The sequence below is a fragment of the Anabrus simplex genome, chromosome 12, assembly GCF_040414725.1.
Source record: "Anabrus simplex isolate iqAnaSimp1 chromosome 12, ASM4041472v1, whole genome shotgun sequence".
NCBI lineage: Eukaryota > Metazoa > Arthropoda > Insecta > Orthoptera > Tettigoniidae > Anabrus > Anabrus simplex.
Window position 1 is genome coordinate 62,186,709 of NC_090276.1, and position 18,862 is coordinate 62,205,570.

The window sequence follows — 18,862 nt, forward strand, 5'->3', positions numbered from 1 at the left end:
GTTTTAGGAGTGTGTGTGTGTGTGAGAGAGAGAAAGAGGAAGTTGATGAAAGAAATGAAAAAATGGTGAGAAAGTGGTCTTTTTCCAAATGTGCGTTACAAACCGTGAGTGTGTGTTTTAAAATATATATATATATTAAAAAGAACTGACTGTCCCTCTTCAGTATACATTAAAAAATTAAGAGAACATAAAACAGTTTTTTAAAACAGGATATGTGAACAGGTAATAGAATTTATATGTTGAATGTATTGTATTATAATAATAATAACAACAACAATACACTAGGTTTTTTAAAAGGAAGAAAGTGTAATTGTTAGCTACTGTGCCAAAATGTACTGTACTGCTTTGTTAATAACTTAGACAATGACTACAACAACAACAAAAAACAATGTAAAGTAGACTGTTGAATTCTCAGCCCATTGCTGTCTTTCAGTTTTTGAAACAAGAAAAAGAAATAAATGGAGAAAGATATAGATACAATGAGAGAATTACAATTTTATGATTTCAAGGTGTTTATTGAGTGAATGTTCATCTTGAATTACAGGAAATGAATAAAAAATACTTGGATATCAATCTGTATGCCTGCCAATAACTTTTATTTAAATAACTGTAGTAATAATAATAGATAAATGTGAAGTAGGAAAATCCTTTTTTAAGGAAATTTAAATAGAATTTCTCTTTACAATTAAAACAAAGGGCAAATTCTGTCAGAAATGGTCTTTTTCATGTAAAATATATACATTAAAGACTATTATGCCTTTCAGTACAGAGCCTGCAAGCCTCACTGATAGCATAAGTAAAAATTAGTAGTAATAGATACAATAAAATGGTATGGCCCCTGATGTGTAGGCCTACAAAGATTGGAAACAAAAAGATGTATTTAAGGCCAAGCTACAAAGTGCATGAAGTTACAAGAACATTTGTAATATGAAGAAGTGGTAAATTGGCATTGGCAACAGAGGATGTGACACTGTATAGAGTTCATAGATTTCTTTAAAAAAATACAGCACTTTCCTAATATTTAACATAGGTATAGGCCAGAGTCTGCTGAAGGAATTGCAGAAAGACAAAACATCCTACTGTCATCTGATGAGCTTAAGATTTTTATTATAATTTAAAGAAAATCAATCAAGAATACTGAAATCAATAGCTACAGTCACTGAAGTGCAGCCAGTATTTGGGAGATGGTGGGTTCGAACCCCACTGTCGGCAGTCCTGAGGATGGTTTTCCATGGTTTCCCATTTTTATGCCAGGTTAATGCTGGGGCAGTACCTTAATGAAGGCCATGGCTGCTTTGTTCCCACTCATAGCCCTTTCCTGTCCCATCATCGCTATAAGATCTATCTGTGTCTTGCAACGTAAATAATTTTGTAAAAAAAAATTTAAAAAAAAATCAAAAGATGAAATGTTAGAAACATCTCAAAAAGAATCCACTTCCAATTATTGTTCATCCTTATTTCCACATATTTCAGATTTAAAAGTTTGTCCTCATCCCAAGGTGGTGCAGCTCTTTTCACGCACCCTCACCTCAGTGGAGTACCTTTTCCACAACATATCAGCCTTCCTGCTAATTTTAAATGTTTGGGAGTAGACTATTGGGAATCAAACATGGGCCTACACAGTCTGGAAGACCACTTTTGCAATTAGCATAGATTTCCCTGTGTTTAAGGAAAGTCTGTTCTTTTTGTCATTCATCCCCAACTGTCTTCACGAAGGAAAGGACTATCAAAATCTTCAGTGAATATGCACTTTCTAAATCATATGAAATTAATTTCATTATGTACATACGATGATTTATCACTATTAACAAAGATGGGTAGGTCCACCTTAAATTATATGTTCTTATTATTTGTTCATTATATATTAGGACTTGTTTTGGCCATCATCAGCCTTAATAACCCGATGTATCATATGGTCAAACATGAAACCAGTGATCAAATACAAACTGTTTCTCAGTTTTACTGCTCTGGATTTTACCTTCCCTAGGATGGATCTTTTCCTCAATCCTCAAAAGTCTTGGTATAAAACATATTGATGGCTGAAAATAATAGGATTAGAACTGAAAAAAATTGATGCAGTTTTGAGATCTTAAAAATCAATGTATAGGTTATTTTGAAATGTACAAGCTCCAAAAATGTTATCAAAAAAAATCTAATGTATTCATGCAGGAAGCACTTCTAACATTTTTCAATGCTCTGACAACAATATTTTGCTTAATTCCAAAGGGTCATTTGAGTTTTAACTCTTTTCCAGGTTATAATAAATGATACAAGAAATATTTTTTACAATTTGCTTTACATCTCACCAACACAGGTCTTATGGCGAGGATGGGAGAGGAAAGGGCTAGGAGTGGGAAGGAAATAGCTGTGGCCTTAATTAAGGTACAGACTCAGCATCTGCTGGGTGTGAAAATGGGAAACCACAGAAAATCATCTTCAAGGCTGCCGACAGTGGGGTTCGAACCCACTATCTCCCTAACGCAAACTCACAGCCGCGCGATCCTAATTGCACTACATACTCACCAGTTTTCATAAAAATTGTGTAACAAGTGCATTTTTGAGAGACAATGAACTGCTAAAATATTTAAACTCTTCTGAAAAATCATGGATTTTGAATTTTAACACTTTCGTTCTCAGCCATCAATATCGTGCCAGTCATGAGCTATGAACTTGATCAGCTACCGTGATTGAACAAGAAAAATAGTCCTCTTCTGTCTCCAGCAGAGAAGGAGAGAGAAAATAAGAAATAAGGAATTTTGCAAGCAGCTTGGGTTGGAAATGAGCCTGCTAGCAATGTTAAAACTGAACAGACTAAAGTTGTATGACTCCTGGCAGGATCCATGAGGAAGGTCTGGACACATTTGGGAAAAACAAGAATGGAGAGACTTGGCTAAAAGATACAGGATGGCAACAAAAACTGGAACAGCAATTATCATTGGATAGAAAATTTTGGAAAAGGCTAATTTATTACTATACACAGCTTTCTAGAAAGGATAAATGATGATGAAATTTTTATCTTTCTTGGGAGTGGTTATGGTTATTTTTATAATTCTCATAGCCTACATCACTGAAGAGCATCTCTGATAAATATACATAGGTAGGTAGTTTAATTAATAATGATTTTCATACATACCTTGTAGAAGGATCCTGTTGTTATGATATACAAAATCACTTTTTCTGTGTTTGTAGAGAGTAGTCAGTTGGAGAGCCTGAACTGGCAAAGGATACATAGTTTATTTTTCAATCATCTCTCATTGTGACATATGTAAGGAATGTTTGATGTACCTGGAAATAAACAAAACAAATTTCTATGATAATTTTCCTTTCGTGATACGTTATTGGCAGGTATGCACGGAGACTTTTTCTCACTATTTAGTAACTGCTTTATAATATTTAGACTTGCTTAGCGCTTGCCAGATTAAAATTTGAATGAAAAATAATAGGCTTTAAAACCCAAAAAGAAAAAAAATGTCTTTAAAGTGTCATATTGATGTTCCACCTATTGTACATTTTACTGGAGTATAATACTACATACTTGGCAGGATAAAGTATAACTTATTAAATTATTATTTCTTAAACAACATGATAGATTTTATATTGCATTTAAATACAGTAAAGTCTTGGATTGCGAGCACAATTCGTTCTGTAAAAGTGTTTGTAATCCAAAGCACTTGTACATCAAAGTGATTTTTTTCTATAAGAAATAACTGAAAATTAGACGACTAGTTCCACAACCGAAATGTATGTATTGCTATCACATTATCCCCATGAGAAGCAACATTGCTACTTTTTCTAGAACACATGATCATTGCCTTGGTATTCTCATGATTCCTTTTGCTGCATCCAGAGCCTGCAGATTGTTGATGCAGGCTTTGTGTAAAATCTTGCAATATTAAGCACACACATTTGTACGTATTCCTTCTTAACTTCCAGTGTTATCATTTCCTTCTTCTTACTGCCATTATCTTCAATATTTTTTCTCCATGGGACCAACTGCTGCAGTAAAGTTATTAAAGAATAGTTCCTGTACTTGGACACAAAATAAGAAATGCCTTGTGATTTCAATGCTGTAATAGAGTACGGTAGGTAGCGGTATACACTCGTATGGATGTTGACTGTACAAGTGAAGGGCAATAACTGAACTCAAGCATGGGAGAATATTATCCAGAATCGCACAGCTTGAGGGAATGGCACTTTTGCTGCTACCTGACGCACAGCGGACAGTAAACCTCACTCGTTTATGAAGTTAAAATAGATTTAAAATTTTTGCTCATCTTGCAAAACAATTGCAGACCAATATGCTCACAATCCAAGGTTTTACTATTTACTTCATTATTTTAATTTCATTTCAATTATCTGTTTCCACTGGTCAAAAACTGACATTTATAATTAATACCTGTTTTGTTCCTGGTTCTGCCACTTATAGTACTGATGAACCCAACAGATTGGCTTCTGTTGATTTGTTTACCGAGGTGAATATTTTCAGAAAGAAGACTTTCTTGGTGTCTACTGAGCGATGCGAATAAACTGCACTTTTCACCTCTCTTATTTTAACATATATGAAAACAGTACACTATTTTCAACAAAGAAGAAAATAAAATCTTAGAGAGTGATCACTTAATGCCACAATGGACAAGAAACACTGGTAACAGCGCCTCCAAGTTATCATCATCATTCGCCTTGTCCACTTTGATATTGGGTTGTGGGTCACTGACCTCCATCTCTGCCTGTATTTCCATCATTCTTCATCAAAGACATCTTGTTCAGTTTCTTCTTGCCATCGTTTTCTGGGTGTGTCTCTAGGTGTTTTGCCTTCAACCTCCAGTTCAGATGGGATCCTCCAATTCTTTTCACATGCCCATACCAGCTCAGTCTCTGTAATTCTGTTCTGCCTCTCACTCTGCATACCTTGTATTACCTTATTTCTTATTCACTCCTGTCTTGCCTTGGTCAGCATACATCTTAGGAATTTGATCTCACTTGCCTGGATTTTACTTTCCTCTGCTTTGGTCATTATCGAAGTTTCACCTCCATACGTCAAGACTGGTAGAAAGTAGATCTTGAACATGATTTCCTTACTCCATAGTAGTCCTCTTACACTCTGGTAAACTCCCCAGGTTACTCTACTCTTCTGCTTATTTACTGGTCACATCACATTCCCAAGGTACTGAAATGTTCTTTACTACCTCTATTGATTCACCCTGAATTGTTACACCTCTTCCATTCCTTGGTCCTCATGTAACAACACCACTTTTACTCTTTTCTGTGTTAATTTTCATTCCCCATTCTTCAATCACTTCATTGCAAGTGGTACATCACTAAAACTGAAGTCTCGGTATTAGATTCACAAGGAAATAAAACTCAAAGACATTACAAGATATTAGGATCGTCCCATATTTGACAGTTTTCACTTTACAATAGAAAAGGTTTTATTATGTCGTCCTGTTCGATACATGTCTCCATCTTTTGATGAAGTGATTTTTTTATCAAACATGTTTCGGCTTATTTTGAGCCAACTGTAGTGAAAAAAATATTTTAAAAGCTACATGAAATTATGTTGAAAGAGTATCATCAAAACTAATGAGAAAGAATATATAGAAACCAAGTTAAACATGATGATAAATCTAAAACAATACGAGTTTGTGGCAAGGTTGAAAACCTCTCAGTGTAAAAGTTTTGTATGTCACTTAAAAATGAGGACAAAATCACAAATTGAAATTTTAGAACAGTCTACTTTAATGATTCACATGTTTGTGGATGTTGTATAAGAGAGAGACCAAGGGCCACTCCATCAAGAGATGGATTCGTGTATCAAAAAGGAGGATGTAATAAAAAACTTTTGTATTGTAAAGTAAAAAACTCCAAGACGTCAGTGAAGCAACAATAAAAGAAATGACAGATCTCAAATCAGTGGACATGGGTGTGCTATCATTGGCCTGCAAAGGAAGTTGAACTCATTCTCCTCCCTATGGCTCTACTTAGATTATAGTGAGGAAACAAAATTTATTTTGAATACAAATGTCGTATGGTAAGCAAATGCATTTAATTATATCCACTTCATTAAGTTATGTGTAGGAAGCAAAATTAATTACTGTATTGTGACATTTGATAACTAAATGCTTCTTTGACTTCTACCTGTACCGGTACTCATAGAAATACTGCTGGCCAACATAAAAACTTGTTTAGGAATACATCATAAACAATGAACAACAAACAAACTGTACAGTTGTATTACATAGACATAATTTATTCAGCCAGGTACGTTGCTGTGGCTTTTACCTTTATAAATCACAAAAAAACACGACATAACCAAAAATACTGAGCTGCATTGATTGGGTCTTTTTTTCCTTGAAGAAGATGCTTAAATCTAAAGGATGAAGCACAATGAATGTTATAATGGAAATTATTTTTAAGAAACTAAACATTTAAATTGTCTCTCAAAAATTTAACAGCTTTTTGTTTAATTTCCGAAGTATATCTTAGTTATTTTAAAATATAACATCATGAACGTGCTTCATCCAATAAAGATCATTAATAGGGATATTTATGCCAAGTTTCACTCAGTTTTCTCAAATAGTTCCAGAGATATTGCGTTTTCCCTCCGAAAAAGTTTTTAAAACTTTCGGGGAAAATAGCTTTGAAAGTTCAACACTTTGTATCTGCAAATGTGCACATGTTCTCAGGTAATACACTATATCTCTTCCAAAATGCCGACTTTAGCTCTGAAAATTAACAGATGTGCTAAGAAAGGTATGGTCTTTCATAAAAATGCAAACAAGAGAAAACGGAAACTTTGACATCTCACAGTGCACTAGCCCACTTATGAGATTTGAAGGAAATGCATATGACATTTCTGGTAGGAAATCTCATTTCAAGGAAAACATGCTGCACTCATTTCTCGACAGGCCCAACCGTTTACCCATGAATTCAGTTGAGGTAGGGCAAAAATTGCCCAAATTTGGGACAAAGCCCTGTAAAATCTCCCACTAATTTGAAACGGTGAAATGTAACAAAATCAAAAGTGTCCCTTGCGTGACTCAGGATTTACCAAATTTCAGCTCAGTCAGTCCAGTAGTTGTCAAGGCTATCTGGAATCAAACAAACACCATCTCATTTTTTTAACCCTACAAGTGCCATGCGTTAATGCTGAAACTGTAGTGGTTTAGGAAATATCTGATAAAATTGGTAAATATTATCAGAAACCAACAATATAAAAACCATTTTGATCAAAAAGAGTTGTTTCATGATAAAAACACATATAAACATGAAAATATTAGAAGTAAAGAACATTTATAGAAAGCAAACGTTTTGTTGGTTTGAATTTTTGTTATCTTGAAAACACAAAATGAAATTGCACAAAAAATTGTCATCATAACAAAAAAAATCAAAATGTTCCCCATACAATGCTGAAATAACCCTGAAAATTTCAAGAAAATCTGTACCAGGTATTTAGCACTCCTAGACAACTTTAGGTCACAATAGGGGAAACAGAAAACATTCACTTTTTTTCTTGCTTATTCTGATTCTACTTTCTCTTCCTGGGATTTCTTCCTTTTGTGTGCTCTAACTGATCCCAGCATGTTTTATGGACTCCCACATTACATTACATCACATCAGTCTGGATCGTCCTTGCTGTCATCGCATATACGGCTCACTTCCTCAGTCGTCTGTAATGGTGTATTGTCATCTGACAAATTATCCAAACTTCCTCCAGCTTCACCTGGATTTTCAATGTCCTCAGAATCATTTTCACTATCAGTTTCACTAAAGACGCTACCCTCATCAAAAACTTGTAAATTATCAAATTCAGTTAGCAATGTTTTTGATTTTGATGCTGCAACAAATACTATCAAAAGCGACAATAGTGGTGATAAGTGTTGCTAGAGACATTCAAGTTGATGTAGTATGAATGTTTCACCAACAGATGACATAACAGTCAAGGGAACACACACTTACTGAGGATCTCAAAAAGCGACCCTGGCACCACAGGAAGGTGCGATCCTTTGCATTTCTTGGGTTAAATAGAAATTTTGCACAGTATTAGCGGATTCGTTCTAAACAATGAACAATGTGCCAGTAAGATTCGTTGACCAGTGGAAATAGTTTTCTGTACAGTAATGTGAAGCTCATTTCATTTTTTAAAAATTTGTAGTCATTGCATTGGTGTGGAGACTTGTATCAGGTCTGAAGTACCACAATCACTGCCATGACATAGACTTTTAATGTGTAGTAGTGACTTTCCTTTTCTTCCCAGCTCCCTCCATATTACCAATATAAATGTATGTGGTGCTTTAACATGATGCTTGGTTCTAAAGAGTGCTCTTGTATAATGTGTTAAAATTATGTACTGTATACTTAAATGTTCAATATTTTATTGTAGTTATAATAATACTGTTTATTGATCGCAATAGTGATCGAGAAGAATAAATGAATAATACCTTGTTACTTATAGTACAGACTTGTGCTTTCTTCACTCTTTCCTTCCTCATTGCATTCGATCTTGATGGCGGCACGTGGGGTTTAGACGAGGTGGAGCACAATGATTCAGGTCTTTTATGCCGGTCTTACGAGGGGAACCTGCCAAGTGTAACAACCAGATTTCCCAGAAACTTTCGTCAGTGAAATAAGCGAACACCTGTTTTGGCTTATCCCATAGACACTTGACTGTTTCCATCTGGCTCCATGGCTAAATGGTCTGAGTGCTGTCGCTTCCACCTCGAAAATAAGTGAGTTGTCTGGCCCAGAATGTTTGTGTATAATAAAAAGCTTAATGAACACACCATTTTCGTTAAGAAATTTTGAAGAAAAGAAAAACATAATTGAAAATGGTAGACCCACGCTTCCTGTTAAAAATTTATTCAAGGAATCGAAAAGAACAGTACAATATTTTCATGACTTGCGGTACATAAATCTGGACTGGTTCTGTGGTTGTGCACTTCAGATAGTTTCAGAGTTTTAAAGAGACGCCATGAGGTGTTTCAAACACACATCAATGCTGTTGCTGATATGATTCAGTTCTGAAGGTCCAGAATAGAGTTCTGTTTGAGCACAGCTTACAGAAAGGAAATTGACGAGCATAATAAGATAGTAAAAAAATATCAGGTCTGCCTCTGTGGTGTACAGGTTAGCGTGATTAGCTGCCACCCCCGGAGGCCCGGGTTTGATTCCCGGCTCTGCCACGAAATTTGAAAAGTGGTACGAAGGCTGGAACAGGCTCTAGTCAGCCTCGAGAGGTCAACTGAGTAGAGGTGGGTTCGATTCCCAGCTCAGCCATTCTCGAAGTGGTGTTCCGTGGTTTCCCACTTCTCCTCCAGGCAAATGCCGGGATGGTACTGAACTTAAGGCCATGGCCGCTTCCCTCCCTCTTCCTTGTTTATTCCTTCCAATCTTCTCATTCCCCACTATGGCCCCTGTTCAGCATAGCAGGTGAGGCTGCCTGGGCAAGGTACTGGTCATCCTCCCCAGTTGTATCCCCCAACCCAGAGTCTGAAGCTCCAGGACACTGCCCCTGAGGCGGTAGAGGTGGGATTCCTCGCTGAGTCCGAGGGGAAAACCGACCCTGGAGGGTAAAGAGATGAAGAAGAAAGCTTGAAATACACAGTGGTTCCAAACAGCAATTTATTCATTAGCGTAGAGAATACTTCCTCCTCCTCTCCCAATATTTTTAGAATTAATACTCATATTACACTAACAGAAAAAGATCGTTGTTCTTTTTTTTTTTTTTTTTTTTTTGCTAGTGGCTTTACCTCGCACCGACACAGATATGTCTTATGTTGACGATGGGATAGGAAACGCCTAGGAATTGGAAGGAAGCGGCCGTGGCCTTAATTAAGGTACAGTACCAGCATTTGCCTGGTGTGAAAATGGGAAACCTCGGAAACCCATCTTCAGGGCTGCCGACAGTGGGATTCGAACCCACTATCTCCCGAATGCAAGCTTACAGCCGCGCGCCTCTAACCGAACGGCTAACTCGCCCGGTAGAAAAAATCTGACTAGTCGACAAAGTCCATATAGAATCCAAGAGAGTGTACCAAAAATCTACCGGAGTTAAACGTTATAATGGATCAAATGAAACATACCGAGCAAATTGATTAATTATTATTGATTCAAAGACCAGGGAACAGTGCAATCTTAATCCGGAATCCAAGATGTACCGGTACCAAAAAAACAAGCAGAGTTAAACGTAATGATAGAAAAGCCCAGAATAATAACTGTAAATCGAGAATTTAATCCAGAATCCAAGACAAAAACGCTACGAGGTATATATAGTACGTAGCTCGACCCAAATGCTGGGAACAAGACCGACTCCAATCGGCTCCATATTCTCTTTGGGGCAGTCGATCGGTCTTGATCACTGCCTGCTCGATCTGCATCCGATGGCTGCTTGAGCAACGTTTGGTATTATAATTGGCCGTGGGTTTGTTTTGGTTTGTTGTTATCGTATATAGTCGGTGTAATTTCATGAAAGTTGACGATAAATGTTAGTTTATTTGTAGAATACAAGTGTGCGAGTGTATTTATATGAGTCAGTGGACGTGTAATTATACGCAGTAATGTGAGAATGTGTTGGTTTTGATCGTGTTGTGAACCAGGTTTAAGTCTAACTACGGCAATACCTCTCTTACAACTATTCTTAAGTTTTCTACGGAATGAAATATTTAGAGAGAAATGGTTTAGGAATATACATCGTGATTATTGTAAAGTCGATGACAAAACTGCAGTGTGCATAGACCTACATTATTTTGAGAATTATTCTGAGGTTAGGGAAGACCTTTCTCTAATTCTAAATGGGGAACCTATTCGTATTCCTCAAAAAATATTGATTTAGATAGAATATAATCGATATTGTGAAAATCTATCAGTGTGAATGTGCTTTAAAGTGTCGAGTGATTGAGATGCAAGTATATTTTACAATAATGTGTGCTTGCCTGCGGACATGTTTGGCTGGATCTTGTGGAGTACCGTATAACAAAACTTATATGACCGATGGAGCAATCTGTATACTGTTAGCCAGAAGAAATAGTGACTTGGAGGGATTAGCTGTTTTTGTAACACCTTTCGATTCATGCTGTGGTTATCTGTTATCAAGCAGACTACACCAAAGAGGATTAGACTACACTGAACTGCAGCTCGTCCATGTAGTTAAATTTCAATGTTAAAGTCAATAGAGATTTTGCACTCATGTTCTTTAATGGGTAAAACTCTATTCTATCTTTAGTGTCTGAACGTTTCATTACTAAGATTACTATCATTGTGTGAAGTGTTGCTATGCCATATGTCAACATTATGTTAACATTACCAGTGCCGTTCATTGGGTCAACATAGTCATTTCGGGTGAAGGGCTGAGTGGCTCAGACGGTTAAGGCACTGGCCTTTTAACCCCAAGTTGGCAGGTTTGATCCTGGCTCAGTCCGGTGGTATTTGAAGGTGCTCAAATACATCAGCCTCGTGTCGGTAGATTTACTGGCACGTAAAAGAACTACTGCAGGACTAAATTCCGGCACTTCAGCGTCTCTAAAAATCGTAAAATAGTAATGGGATGTAAAGCCAATAACATTATTTTGGGTGTACTTCCTTCCCTTTCATTGGGTGCTGAATGTAAGAAATTATTGAGACAGTCTGAAAGTAAAATTCTAATATTTATTTGTTGCTATTGATTAGCTGTGATCAATCCTGCTCAATGGCTAAATGGTTAGCATGCTGGCCTTTGGTCAAAGAGGTTCCGGGTTCGATTCCTGACATGGTCAGGCATTTTAACCATCATTGGTTAATTTTGCTGGCACGGAGGCTGGGTGTACGTGTTGTCTTCAACATCATTTCATCCTCATCACGACACCCAGGTCGCCTACGGGCCTCAAATAAAAAGACCTGCACCTGAGCCAAACATGTCCTCGGACACTCCCGGCACTAAAAGCCATATAGGTGATGCAGTTGTGGAAGGCAACAGTCATATTGGTTTAGTGTAAGAGAAGGCACAATGGCCTTAACTAGCCAATCAATCCATATATATATATATTTATGTCTCCGATAGAGTTCACATGGTGTTTCATCACAGGGTTACCACATTTGGACCCCTATGGGTGGGGGTGCTAGAATAACACTCATATTATTCCCTGCATGTTGTAAGAGGCGACTAAAAGGGGCCTGAGAACTGTTTACTTGGCAGAGTGGGTTGGCGACCATGGGACCCTTAGCTGAGTTCTGACATTGCTTCCAGTTGTGCCAGACTCCTCACTTGCATCTATCCCTTGGTCAACTCTTGTTCTTTTCTGACCCCAACGGTATTAAGGAATTCAAGGTCTAGGGAGTCTCATCATTTTTACGCCCTTCATGGCCCATTGTCTATCTCTTTTTTCATACCGAGCTCGATAGCTGCAGTCGCTTAAGTGCGGCAAGTATCCAGTATTGGGGAGATGGTAGGTTCGAACCCCACTGTCAGCAGCCCTGAAAATGGTTTTCCGTGGTTTCCCATTTTCACACCAGGCAAATGCTGGGGCTGTACCTTAATTAAGGCCACGGCCGCTTCCTTCCCACTCCTAGCCCTTTCCTGTCCCATCGTTGCCATAAGACCTATCTGTGTCGGTGCGACGTAAAGCAACTAGCAAAAAAAATTGTTTTTTCATAGTGTCAGATCCTTTCCATTTTTCCCATTTGATAAGTGTTAATAGAGGATGGTTGCCTAGGTGTACTTCCTCTTACAGTAATCACTTCTACTGCTACTACCACATTAGGAGCGGAGTTCGGAACAGACATGGTGGCTTCCCCAGTTTGTACTCACAGCTGGCACATTGTATCCCCGCTATGCCATAAAGGTAGGTCATTGATCATTAATTCACATTTTGTCCAGTTTGCAGGCCAGTCTCTTGTCATGAAGCAGTGACCCCTTTGGGGGCCACACTACTTTGCAGAGACTCTTTTCTACAGCCGTGGTGCATTCTGTTTGCACAGGAAGGAAATAAAAATTCATTTAGTAGTTCTAACCTACCTTTCATGTTTATCTTCTCTGTGTCACAAAAATTATCCGGGGGCTGCGGCACGTACTTACTGCACGGCAAAGTGTTTGAGAGCTGTAATCTATTTCTTAATTCATCTTTCGTGTTAATCAATAGCTATGTATAATACACGGATGCTGGTAAGCCTGTTCATATGCCACCACCATGTTGGATGTTTAAACGTAAGTCTTACCAAAAAGCTGCCATTATTAAAGTTGAAGATCAAGTTTGAATTGCAACTTCTACCACTGAAGATGATAAATTTGGATTCTGCAAATAGAAGTAATAATAATGTTATTTGCTTTACGTCCCACTAACTACTCTTTTACGGTTTTTGGAGACGCCGAGGTGCCGGAATTTAGTCCCGCAGGAGTTCTTTTACGTGCAAGTAAATCTACCGACACGAGGCTGTCGTATTTGAGCACCTTCAAATACCACCGGACTGAGCCAGGATCGAACCTGCCAAGTTGGGGTCAGAAGGCCAGCGCCTTAACCGTCTGAGCCACTCAGCCTGGCGCAAATAGAAGTATGTGTCTATTTCGTGTGGTTGAGTCGAAGTGTCCCTGAAGAAAGTTTCTGGGCTTGGCAGAGGAATTGGAGTTCCAAACAGATTTGTACCCTAGGACAGGTCTCCATGCAATCCTCTCAAGTGCTAACGTCTTCGTTTCCTCATAATTAGCATCCATCCTTTCACTCTGAACTATCTGGTATAGGCTATTCTTCTTCTTCCATTCACCATTCTTCCTGTAGCATCCTTCAGTAAACAATCTCTTCTCTTCTCAAAGGCTTCCATTCTTCTTTATTTCTCTTTCCTCAGTGTCCATGTCTCAGCTTCCTTCCTCAGCTCCCTCTCCATGCATCCACAAAGAAGCCTTCTCTTCTTATGAAATGTCTCCATGTCAACTGCGATATTATTTTTTTACCTCCTGCTTGCATCTCATGTCTTCATCAGTTACTATGCTTCCCGGATATTTGAAAGCACTTACTTGTTCTATATTTTCCCGTCCTAAATTTTACACTTGTCCTTACTTTTCTTGCACATATCACCATAAATTTTGTCTTTTTCTTATTGATTCTCATCCCAAATTCCTCATAGGTCTTGTTTAAATCTTTTATCATTGCAAGCATAGCTCTTTCACTCTTTGCCAATATCACCATCATCAGCAAGTCAAATACATTTATCCCACTACAAACCCGCATTCCTCTTTTTTCCTTCCATACGTTTCTGAATAATATTTATGTTCCTAATTCATGTTAAACAGTATTGGGGAGAGACAACAACCTTGCCTGCACTCGTATTTCCTGTTGTAGGTACGGTATAGATACTTAATCTGTGTTCTTTCCCTCCATTTAACTCATTCTTCCTTAGAATGTCCATTAATTTTTTCCACTGTGCTTTTCAAAGGCTTCTTCCAAGTCAGTGACTTGATTGACATTTTGAATTAATAAAAATGAAAATTATATTGGCCCAATCAGGGTTTGAGAATTGTGTGAGGAAAGAAAGGCAAGATGTTGTGAAGCATTCAAACGACAAACAGAACCTGAGAAGAAAGGTGACAACTTGCTTTCTGTGACTACTTTACATGATAGTGACTTGGAAAGTTACATCTTCTATAAGAAGAGCCACCAGAGTAGAAAGAGTTACTCATTCCAAGGCACTGGGTGAGAGAGAAATGCTTTTACTTCTGGGTATAAAGCTGCCAACTGTAAAGTGAAGGTGAAATGCGTCTGCCACCGGATGTACGAGAAATCTTCCTCAAGAATGATTGATCTGAGAAGAGTGAACCCAAGAAGGTAAGGAAGGATAAGGTCATCGTTACTTGGAAATGGTAAACTGTTTATTTACTGAGCTCGATAGCTGCAGTGGCTTAAGTGCGGTCAGTATCCAGTAATCGGGAGATAGTGGGTTCGAGCCCCACTGTCGGCAGCCCTGAAGATGGTTTTCCGTGGTTTCCCAATTTTACACCAGGCAAATGCCGGGGCTGTACCTTAATTAAGGCCACGGCCGCTTCCTTCCACTTCCTAGGCCTTTCCTATCCCATTGTCGCCATAAGACATATCTGTGTCGGTGCGACATAAAGCAAATAGCAAGAACAAGAAACTGTTTATGCAGAAACAATGTGGTGGGTGCTTCAAATCCTCATCATCACCATTTATAAGGGGAGAGGTCCAGAATAATATGAACATTTCTAGATTATGATTCCCAGCTAGGTGAAAATAAAATTCCACAGCCTGTTTTCAGTCATTTTACGAGGTCAGGAATGGAATGGATGAAACCCCCATCGAAATATTGAGGAGTTTACAGTTTCTCAGTTGGAAAGAATCAGTATAGGATGGATGAGGAGATTGATCAGTAAAACGAAATAGAGCAGTTGGCAGAAGAATATAGTGAAATGACAAGAGGTGAAAGTAATTGCACTGACCTTAATTCGAAGTACACAACTGGAATCTGTCTCTGAAGACAGGAGTGTTATTAATAGAATCCAGGTTCTTCTAGACAAGATAGGTGTGATGAATGTCAAGACAAATTGTTGTGCTTGAAAACTTAAGATGTTGCTGCCAAATGAACTTCCAGCAGTCATCGTACTTATGGAACAACGTCAGTGTCAGTGTAGTTAAGAAATACAGATTTATCTTAGCTGCTGTTGAAATATTGGAGAATACAGAGCAGAAGACCCTCAGAGAATGTGTTCAGTGTCAAGGACAAAATGCTAAACATGCAGAACCTGTCCCTCTGCCTTTACCAGTTGCAACCCCTGTTTGAGTTTATGGGGGATTGACCTTGCAGGATGTGAGAGATGGTGTGTGCTTTCTGAAGAACTATTCATTTGAAATTAGTATCCACTCTCAGCATTGAAAGATTCTTGCTTCTTTGTGACTGTAGCCAGGTATCATATGCTTAAAGGTGTGGACCAGTTAAAGAGGAAGTATAACTGGGCAACCATCCTCTATTAACAGTAATCAGAGGGGAAACGTGGAAGAGGTTCGACACTTCAAAAAATTAAGATATCAGCTAGACGAAGGGAAAGGGAAGCGCCACGAATGATGCTCAAAAAGATTCTTTCACTTCGTACTGATGTTCCTGATGCCACGATTTATTCGCCTACATACTACAAAGGTTGAGCTAGTTAAGGCCCAGTGGGAAGCATTTATTCAACATATCAACATGGTAAACATTCTAGAGAAATCGAATAAGTTATAGGCCTAGGCATTGTTTGGGAGAAATACTGAGAAAGAAAAAGCTGATTGCTTCCGTAATTTGAACAGTAATGCAGGGAAGTCGACAACAAAAACAAATGGCAGAGCTATCAGGGAAAGGCATACAGATGAGTTGGTGCTGCCTTCCTAAAAAAGGTAAAGGAATTGTCCTCTTCGCACAGCACCCTCAAGTGGTTTGCAGTAAAGATAGGCCTTTCAGCTTCAAAGCAGACTGAAAGACTTGGCTCCAGTAAGAAGCTTGTATGGTAGAACAACCACTGCTGGCGTGGGACATGTTCTCCATTCAGCTCATTGTTTAGGAATACTTGCCATCACACAATTCGCAACCTTGTTGCAGAAGCCTTCCGCGATGACGGGCGGGAGGTACAGGAGGAAGTGAACTGCTTTGCTGTAAACGGTAGCACGAGAAGAGTAGATATTTTAGCCTTCGATAAGCAGAGAGATTGTTCTGTAATATTGGACCCTACAGTACGGCAACAGCCACACGGTGTGCACTCTGAGAAGCGGGCAATCTACGTTCCAGTATCCAATTACATCGTGGAGAAGTACCATGTAAATTCAGTCACTGTTTGTGGTTTGTTAGTGGGTGCAAGAGGTACTGAGTTGTGGAAGGGATTTTCTCTCTAGGAAAGGTACCTAGCCACAATTGCCAAGGCAGCTGTGCGTCAGTCCGTGCTTATTTCAAGGAACAATTTATACTGTGTAAAAAATAAAAATCGTACAATACTGTATCCTATGGCAAACCTGTTGAGGATCACTTTCCTGAATAAAGGGACACGAAAGCAATACAATATCCACAGGGGTAGAAGAAAATAGAAAAAATTCAGTAGCCAGCCCCTTTTTACCAGGAGCCAGCACATTTTTTGCAAATATACATTACTAGCAAATGTACCCGAGCTTCGCTACGGCATTCTACATTGTATTCGAATATCGAAGTAAATACTGTACATACAGTAAGATTGTTTTAAAATGGCATGTCTCTTAGCGTTATCTGAGAAACAGCATAGGGAGGTTCCCAATTCGGTGTTTCCAATGTAAAGTGCTTGTTACGGATTTGTGATAACGACAGGCTCACTTGCCTACTGCCATTCACAATCGAGTTGGGAAGTTTTCATTATAACTGCAGGCCCCATCACCTACTGCGCGGTCACAATCTATTTGGGAGTTTTCGTTACAATAGCAGGCCCCCTTTCCTACTTCCAGACAGATTACAGTTTTCATTACAATGTTTGGCAACTTCCCTACTACCAGTCGAAATTGAGTTGTGCAGTTATAATTATAATGACAGGCCCCTTTTCCTACAGCCAGCCAGCTTACTACCAGTCACACCAAGTTGGTGAGTTTCATCAAAATAACAGGCCACTATGCCTAATACCAGTCACATTTTAGATGGATACATTTGTTTATAAGGGCGGGTACCCTTGCCTACAGCCAAACACAATCGGGTAGGGGACTTTTAAACAACAATGCATGCTCCCTTGCCTTCTGCAAGTCAAATCGAAAAGTGAATTATTCACTACAATGGTAGGCCTTCCTTACTAACGCCAGTTACACATGTGTTGGAGAAGGACCCCATTCCTACTGCCAGTCAAAGTCGGTGTGGGGAGTACTGATTACAATAGCAGACACGCCCTTTCTCGATTGCTACAAGACGACATCAGTGAATATATATAGATCGACATGCGATGTGTTACGATATGTCCACATGAAAGGATACTTGTTTGACGGGTTACAACGATATCTCCCATGACCGCTAGGCAGCTCCCGTGCAGAACTGAAACATCCAGTTCCAAGGTACGAAGAGCAATTACAGAATTCAAGACTCTGCCAAAAGCACAAAAAATGTTTATTGCACATATTAGAATATATGAGCTACAGAAAAAAAAAACGTGAAACACCACACGACTTGTTACTTTGTAAAGCAATGGGAAAGTACATGTAAGGGAACTCCGGATTTCAAAAAATAAATTTTCAAAACCGAATTTGAAAATTCAGGCATTTTTCGACTCCTGAATATCCACTCCCTGGCACTTCCTACGTAAAGGAGCGGGGAGTCACCAACAGGGCAATACAAAAGCAATTAGACACTGATCTACTCGCCTAGTACGATCCAAGCAACCCGGGCGATCTGCAGTGAAACACTATCTGAGCAACATGTTCTGATGTCACCTGTTGATAAAGAAGTGTTGAGGAAAGTGGGAAAACACAGTGTTATATTTGATTTCACTCTCGAGGAGTATTCCCGACAAGACATGACATCAGGTATTATTGTAATCATATACATATTACATGATAGAGGTAATGTAATAATATTACAAACTAGAATTGCCCAGAAGTCAAAATTTAAAAATAAAATGTAAATTTCATTTGAAAACAAAAATTCAGGAATTAATTCAAGAAATTACATTTTTTCAATTACCCTGGAAGTTTAATTGTCAGAATATTGAAATAATTGATTTGACAAACTAATATGCTTAATCTATTTAGTAGAAACCAGTGAGATGGGTACAATTTGAAGAAAAGAAAGTACCTATGTAAAAATAATTGAACTTGAAGCTAAGCAGTATAATCTGAAATGTGTTTGTTCCAACAGTATTTCCACTGCTCAGGAAGGGATGCTTGTGGCTTCTGAGAGATACTGGATGATTTGG